This window comes from Rhagoletis pomonella, unplaced genomic scaffold (genome assembly GCF_013731165.1).
Source record: "Rhagoletis pomonella isolate Grant_MI unplaced genomic scaffold, Rhpom_1.0 Rhpom_scaffold_00004, whole genome shotgun sequence".
Lineage (NCBI taxonomy): Eukaryota > Metazoa > Arthropoda > Insecta > Diptera > Tephritidae > Rhagoletis > Rhagoletis pomonella.
In genome coordinates this window covers 76,461,812-76,469,066 of record NW_023458558.1, presented here as the reverse complement: position 1 = coordinate 76,469,066, position 7,255 = coordinate 76,461,812, and positions in this window count along the sequence as shown.

Here is a 7,255-nt window from a genome sequence, read left to right as displayed (position 1 = left end):
TGCTCTAGCAAAGAAACCAAAGGCGATATTAGGCTTAAGTTAAAGCTAGAAGTCTCGTCACTCTAGATTTCAAAAAATCGGTACAGACAGCCGTTCGCGAAATCACCTCTTATAAAAAGAAGGGACTATTAGAAAAAATTATAAGTACATATCGTCACCTAAAATGCAAAAAGACGTAACAAACATCGTCGCTGAATTTCAAAGAGTCGTAAAATTTAAAATTCAGTTTTTGATTGATCTGATGGATTTTATCGAATTACAACTCCCACATCATTTAATAAAAAAAAAATAAACAATTTTACTCACAACTTTTTTTATTACGCGATTTTTTGACACTTTGACCTCGTTTTTCTCAAAATCTGGAATCTGACGTGAATGTGTGAGAGCTTGAGTTTAGAATTTTTAAATTATTTACTTATATTGTTGGCAAACGTCTGACTGCCTCTCAATGGTTTTACCTTGTTACGTTTTTATCATGAAATTTACAACACGTTATCAAACGAAGTGTTCAAAAACACTTTGATCCAGACATGTTCAAAAATGTGTTGCCACTGAACTTATCTATATATATAACAAGTAAAAAAGTTTAGTTCGGGCGGAGTTTCGAGCATTTCTGAAATTTACCGTTATATGAAAAGTGGGCGTAATTTAAATCCGATTTCAATAATTTTTAATGTTTTGCTTTTATGTGGCAATCACAATAACCATACCGAGTTTGGTACAAATTGATCGAAGGGTTATCGAGATACACATATGTGGTTATAAGTGGGCGTTGCCACGCCTATTTTAAAAAATTGTATCATAAACTTATTTCTTGCTTAGGAGTTATTGTAAACATCAATTTTGAATAAATTAGCTTCAGTATTTACTGATTTATCGCAGATTTCGTATTTCTCTAAATTACCGTTATATGGGATGTGGGCGTAGTTATTTTAAATGGGTGAAGTGGTTACCAAGATATAGACATGTAATCACTTTCCAAAAATGTATAATATTCTTATTTTTCGTCTAAAAATCATTGTAAATGTCAATTTTGTGTGAACAAGCAGGCATGTGGGCGTCCGTCCTATGCTGGAAAGAAGAACACATACAAAGTTTCGTTAATATATCTCAATTTTTACTTGAGTTGTCGTGTGCACAGGCAGACGGACGGACAGATAATCACCGCTTAAGCGATTTCTTTTTTCATTCTGATTATTTATGTATACATTTGTCTATATCTATCTCGATTCGTTTTGGCTGTTACAAACAACCGTTATGTGTACAAAGTTATAATACCCTTGCGAACAAGTGCGCTCGAGTATAAAAACGGATCGTGGTGTGTTCGGATGCTTAAAACTTAAGAACGACTGGACCAAATTGAACACTTCCTTCTGCGAACTAGCGCAATGTGTGTGGCGTAAATCTGGAAATATCATGCTTTGCACACGGCCAGCCATATGTGGCGTGTTATAGAGTTGGGAAACCATCCTCACTCTGTATTTACGCTCCGGAGCAGAAAATAAAAAGGTTGTGTACAGTGTTGCCGCGCCGTCTCAAGAAAATGTATCCCTGACCAAGCCAAAAATGTATCCAAATGTATCCAATTTTCTTTTTTTACATATACATCTCATAATTTGTAAGAAAACCAGACATTTTTATGAAAAAGACATAATTTAACCCATGCTAAGGACTTGCAATACATGGGCATAAAATCAAACATTTGTAATTTCAATTTATAAAGTACATTTTTTGTGTATAAGTATTTTGCAAAGTAAATATAATAAATAGCAAGTACACTCTAAAAAGAGCATGTAAAACTACTACTGAAAAGTATCTATTTTTCAACAAGAATCTGTATAAATATACGTATAGGATGTTCAGTATTTGATTTTGAACTTGAGATCTTTAAAATATACACATATGAGCATTTCCCAAAAAAGGTAAACCGAAAATGCAAGTAAATGAAATTAAACGGCTTTATAACTTTATATTTCGTATTCAGATGGCGAAAAGAGGTTTTGAAAACGGGAAACTGTGGAGAGAAGAACTGAAAAAATTAAATAAAAAATTTAGTTTAGTATGTGTTACTAGTAAAAATATTGTATGGGTGGAAAATCTGTCGCGTCCGATATGTCGCGTCCGTTACCAGATTTTAATTCAAAATTAAATCAACAACAAATTGCTTCTGATTAAAAATGAATTGGTTGTAACGGTTCATAATTAGACTTTATTTAAAAAATGTTTAATAAAGGAAAGCCTTACACGATTCGCTGAGTTTTGCTTAGTTTTAACATGTACTCTGAAATCACTTCTGTTTTTGTCGCGTCCGTTATGTCCTACTTTTCATCGATTTTCTCGACTTCAGTGTTCCAAGCGCACTTAGTTTTTTGTCAACCAAAGGACGATATAAAAGCTACACAACGGCAAATTTTTTTACAAGGGACTTCCGTTTTCGTATGATTTATTAAACTCTAAAGTCGTACGAATGTCGCGTCCGTAACCCATGAAATACCCATATATAGAATGTTTAAAATTGCAAAAATTTTCAAACTACAAATAGATTTCCTACTAATAATAAACATTACTTTATTTTAAACATTTTATGTGTAAAAGTAAACAGGCAATGATTAATTTTATTACACGGCGTGCAAATTTGCACACATTAAAAGAGGAATCTGGTTACCTCTCAATATGCGCAAATAAACAAAATTTTTTCAGTAAAATTCATAAAAGTTTCCTTAAATAAATCAAATTTAGTTTTTTAAACTACATTGAAATCTTCTTTCTTTTTAAATTAACAAATCAAAATATGTGATATGAAAGAGATTACTACAGAAAGAGTATAATTTACTTTATATATGTATATCGTCGTTTAAAGTACAAAACCGCGTATCGTCATTCTGCAAAACCGCGTAACTGACGTTTGCTGCCAAAAATTGGATTTGCTCACACAAGCTCTTGGCTCAATCCTTATCCATTCGTCCTGAAATATACTAGCCAGAAGTGCGATTGCTTTATAAAAAAGAGAACCATTTTGAAATATAAGTGTTTTTACGCTCTAGAAAATAATTTATGCAACGTCACATACGAGGTTTTGCATTATCTTGATACGTGGTTTTGCATTTTGTTGATACGCGGTTTTGTACCTTAAACGACGATATGTTTATTAGATCTTGCTTAAAACATCCTTTTAGGCTAGTTAAAGCAATTGCGCTTATACCTATTTTGGTGAGATCTCTTCATATGTTCATTGCTTCGTTCACAAAAAATAAAATGCTTTAATTTCGCGCTTAAGTAGCGATTCTTTATACGGTTATAAAACGTAATGCTTTCTACCATCTTTAATGAAAATCGATTTTTGAACGAAAAAAACTTTATAGGAAATATAAAATTTTGGCCTATTTAAAAAAGTATCCACATTTATACTGACCGGAAAAAATAAGTATCCCGCAAAAATTCGTCTAAAAATGTATCCAATTGGATCTATTTAGATCCAAACGGCATCCCTGGTTGTGTATCATGCAGCCTGAAAGTGAATACAACCATTATTCTATTCTTTTTTTAGATTTCTATAAAACGTATATAATTCAATTAAATTAATACTTGGTTTTATTCTATTTTCACAAAATGTTGGATGGGAAGAAGTCCGTCGGGTCAGCTTCCCTTATAAAAATAGCATCATATCGAATTCAATTGAGTTCGAAGAGGGTTCCCTCAATCTATAATTGAAATTATTAACGATCGCTCATTTTCGATTAAAAAAAACGCGTGAATTCGTGAATGATCGAAATATTTGAATCAAAAACTTAATTGGGCAAAACAAAGTTTGCCGGGTCAGCTTGTAATTATATATTATGCGATTATATAACTATAATAATTATTTTTAATTAATCTTGCCTTAATTAAAAGTCTGTCTGACTAAACAGATATTGCTGGAATGCAAAATGTCTTTTATAATATGTAGGTATATTAAGCGCTGTTTATGAAGGCAGACGATATCGAAGCTCCATAACATTAAGCGAATTAATTAATCGGCCTATTATGTATGGCGACTAATAGCCGATGAGCAACCATATACTAAAATTCGTATTACGTATGGCAACTGGACTGACTGTCTGCTACTGAGTCTAGTAGCGCCGTTTTCTGTTTCTCGCTCATGACTATTTTGTTATTTGTTTACTCAAATTGTTCAACACATTGGAGCAAAGTCGCCAATTACTTTGAAATGTACGTGTCAACAAACTTAATGTTGTCTGCGTTTTTCTGTATACTGAGCTTAATCGCTATACATAATTCAACCTACGATACTGGTAGCTATGACTACTGGGCCGCCAACTATACACCAGTCATCATAAATTAGAGATGGGCGATGTTGTGAGTTTTGAGGAACAACGTTATTTGTGACAGTGATTTTGCAGTCACAGTGATTTTCGTCCGTGACCGTGAGAAAAACAGTGACAAAAAAGTGTGTGAACTAAGGGCATTATTTATTTATTTGGCATCACTGACTAAATAGCCCTTTTTCTTGGTCATTCACACTCGTTTCTAATGGCGTGAAATACTATATCAAATGACATTAATTAGATTTTACCCTGGGATTCAGTAAGCAGTCTCTAGTCACTAATAGTGACTTTTGGTGGTGAACATGGATTTTGAGACTATTTGGTATTCAGTAAGCTGTCTCACGTCTCTAGTGTCAAAAGAAAAGTCACTAATTTGTCAGCTAGCTATGGGCTGGTCACAAACAGAAAAATATGGAACAAAAGACAATTGCTTTATGTTTTATTAAAAAAACGAGAAAATGAAGCGAAGAAATATTTGCTCAACAACAATTTCATTAGGAAATAAACCAAAATGCTCTAATATCATACATATTCATTGAAAAAAAAATTTCTTTTTTGTTTTTAAAACATTAAAATCAAAAGATTACATATGTATGTACAAAAAAAAAATTAAAATAACCATAACCAAAAAAAAAGAAAAAAATACTAAGTAACAAAAGTAAAAAAAAAAACCTCGGCGCCTGAGGAGGACTCGAACCCGGATCTCTCGACCGGCTGCCTAATGCCTTGACCACTCAGCCTTTGCGACTCTTTGAGCGGCGCGAGAAAAAGGTATACATAAACGCTATTAGTTGACTATCTGTATTTGTTTTCAAGTCACAAAAATGTCAATATTTGCTAGTCTAAAACTTAGTGACTTGAGATGAGACTGAATTAGGGAATCCCAGGGTTAGTCTTAAATAGCTGGTCGCAGTTTCTCGATATGTAATTGCGACTGCCACTTTATCACAGTCGCATCCTACTACAAAAACATCATTGTGACTGTTCCTTTGACACAGTCCGTCACGGTGACTTTTTGACTTTTGAGTAACCGGGACCTCTATCATATATAACAGGGCCATAAAGCTGATGCCAGATAAAACGCTTGCTTCGCTTTGCGTGACAGATTCCCTTTGACAGAAAGGATGAATTGTACGAAAATGCACGAAGCATGCCACATGGATCGTTGCAGCAGCAGCGCGAAGCAAAAAGATGGCCAACTCCCATCTTTTTGCGCGCGTTGACAATCAGCCGGTTTAATATTTATTTTGTTTCGTCCAAATTCGAGTTTTCATGCAGAAACATACAGAAAATTTAATTAGGTACATTGCTGATTTGTTTAAAGCTAAATATATAAAATTCACAGCAATTTCGATGAGTAAAAAATTGTTTTCTTGGTGTTCATTGTGGCTTTTCTGGCAAAGTTATAAATGTCACACAAAGCCAAGTTTTATCTGGTATCAGCTTAAGCCTTCACCCTATATTTTACTGAACGGTTGAAGATCCTCGATTAACATTGAAAAAAAAAAACACAATATTTGTTTAACACAATATTCTAATGTTTTAAAACTAAACAGACATGTAATTTTTATCATACCCAAGGCACATGGAAAGGGTAGTATCAGCTAGGAATGTTAGTCCCTTTTTAAGGTCTCGAAAATCCCGGGATTCTTGGCAAGTAATCCCGGGATATTTGGGTTTTGTAATTTGCACTGATGGCAATAATAGAAATTCATTTTCTTGACCAGTATTGGCTATATTTCTTTTTTTTATTTAATAATTAATACTTTTTATAAATGTCTAGCTCATTGTACATATAACACCGCGCGATAGTAAATTTTAAAGACAAATATCAATATATTTGTGAAACCATGGGCCAAATATAGTAAAATTGCGTTTTTAGTTTTCCACTCTAACGTCAGTAATTCAAAAATGATTTAAAAAATTCAGAGAAATGTGCTTAGAGAAGAAGTATGGGTATAAAATTAATGAGGAAATCCTGTAGAATTTAAACATATTCAAGTTTCTAGTGCAGAAGGGCTGGTAAATATTGAAAATATCATTTTAAAATTTAATCCTTGAAATTTCGCAATATTTGTTCGAATTTCGTTCTTCTAAATTTGCCAGCTTAAAAATGACCTATTCGTCCTGGTCAATCCAAAAAATTTAAATTTTTTAAATTCTAAAGAAATTTCCTATTGCCTTTGTTACCCATATTTGTATTCTACATTGCATTGAATTTTTTAATCATTTTTGGAATTAGAAAAAATAAAAACGCCACTTTAAATAAAAAAGTAGGTTTCAAACCATTTTACAATAATTACAGGTATTGTCTTCCTAGAGAGTTTTGCTTCACATCGAAATTCGTGCTCCCTTATTTTCATTTTGAAGCAGTTCAATGTTGATTCTTTTACTTTTATTTGGCTTTCCTTTTTGTTTTCGCTAAATTTAATTTTTCAAAACAAAAGAAAAAACGTTTGAAATTTAGTGAGCCATACAAATTTTGAATTTATTTACAAGCAAATTTTTTTTCCAGCTTTTGCAAATTGAATAAGTTTTCTGTAAGATGGTTCGTTAAAAAAATACGTGAACATACATAGTATAAGGTATATGGGGTATGTAAAAAGGGATATTTCCAGCAGTAAACGTTTTAGTGTGGGCAACAATGGTATTTTTTAAAAAAGGCAGATCGGAATATGCGCTCTCTGGGAAGACAATACCTGCACGGTTAAAAATTTCGGTTTTAATTTTAAACTTTTTGGACTACATATATGACCAAACTAAATTCAGTTTCAAATACAAACCTTCCAAGTTTATAAAAAAGAGAGCACATTTGTTGGGTTTAGAATTTAAACAATTCAGTTTAAATGTTAAACCGAAACATTTTCATAATTAAGAATAAAGAAAAAAACAATCTTAAATTTCATGCTCCGTCTGGTTGGGATTGAACC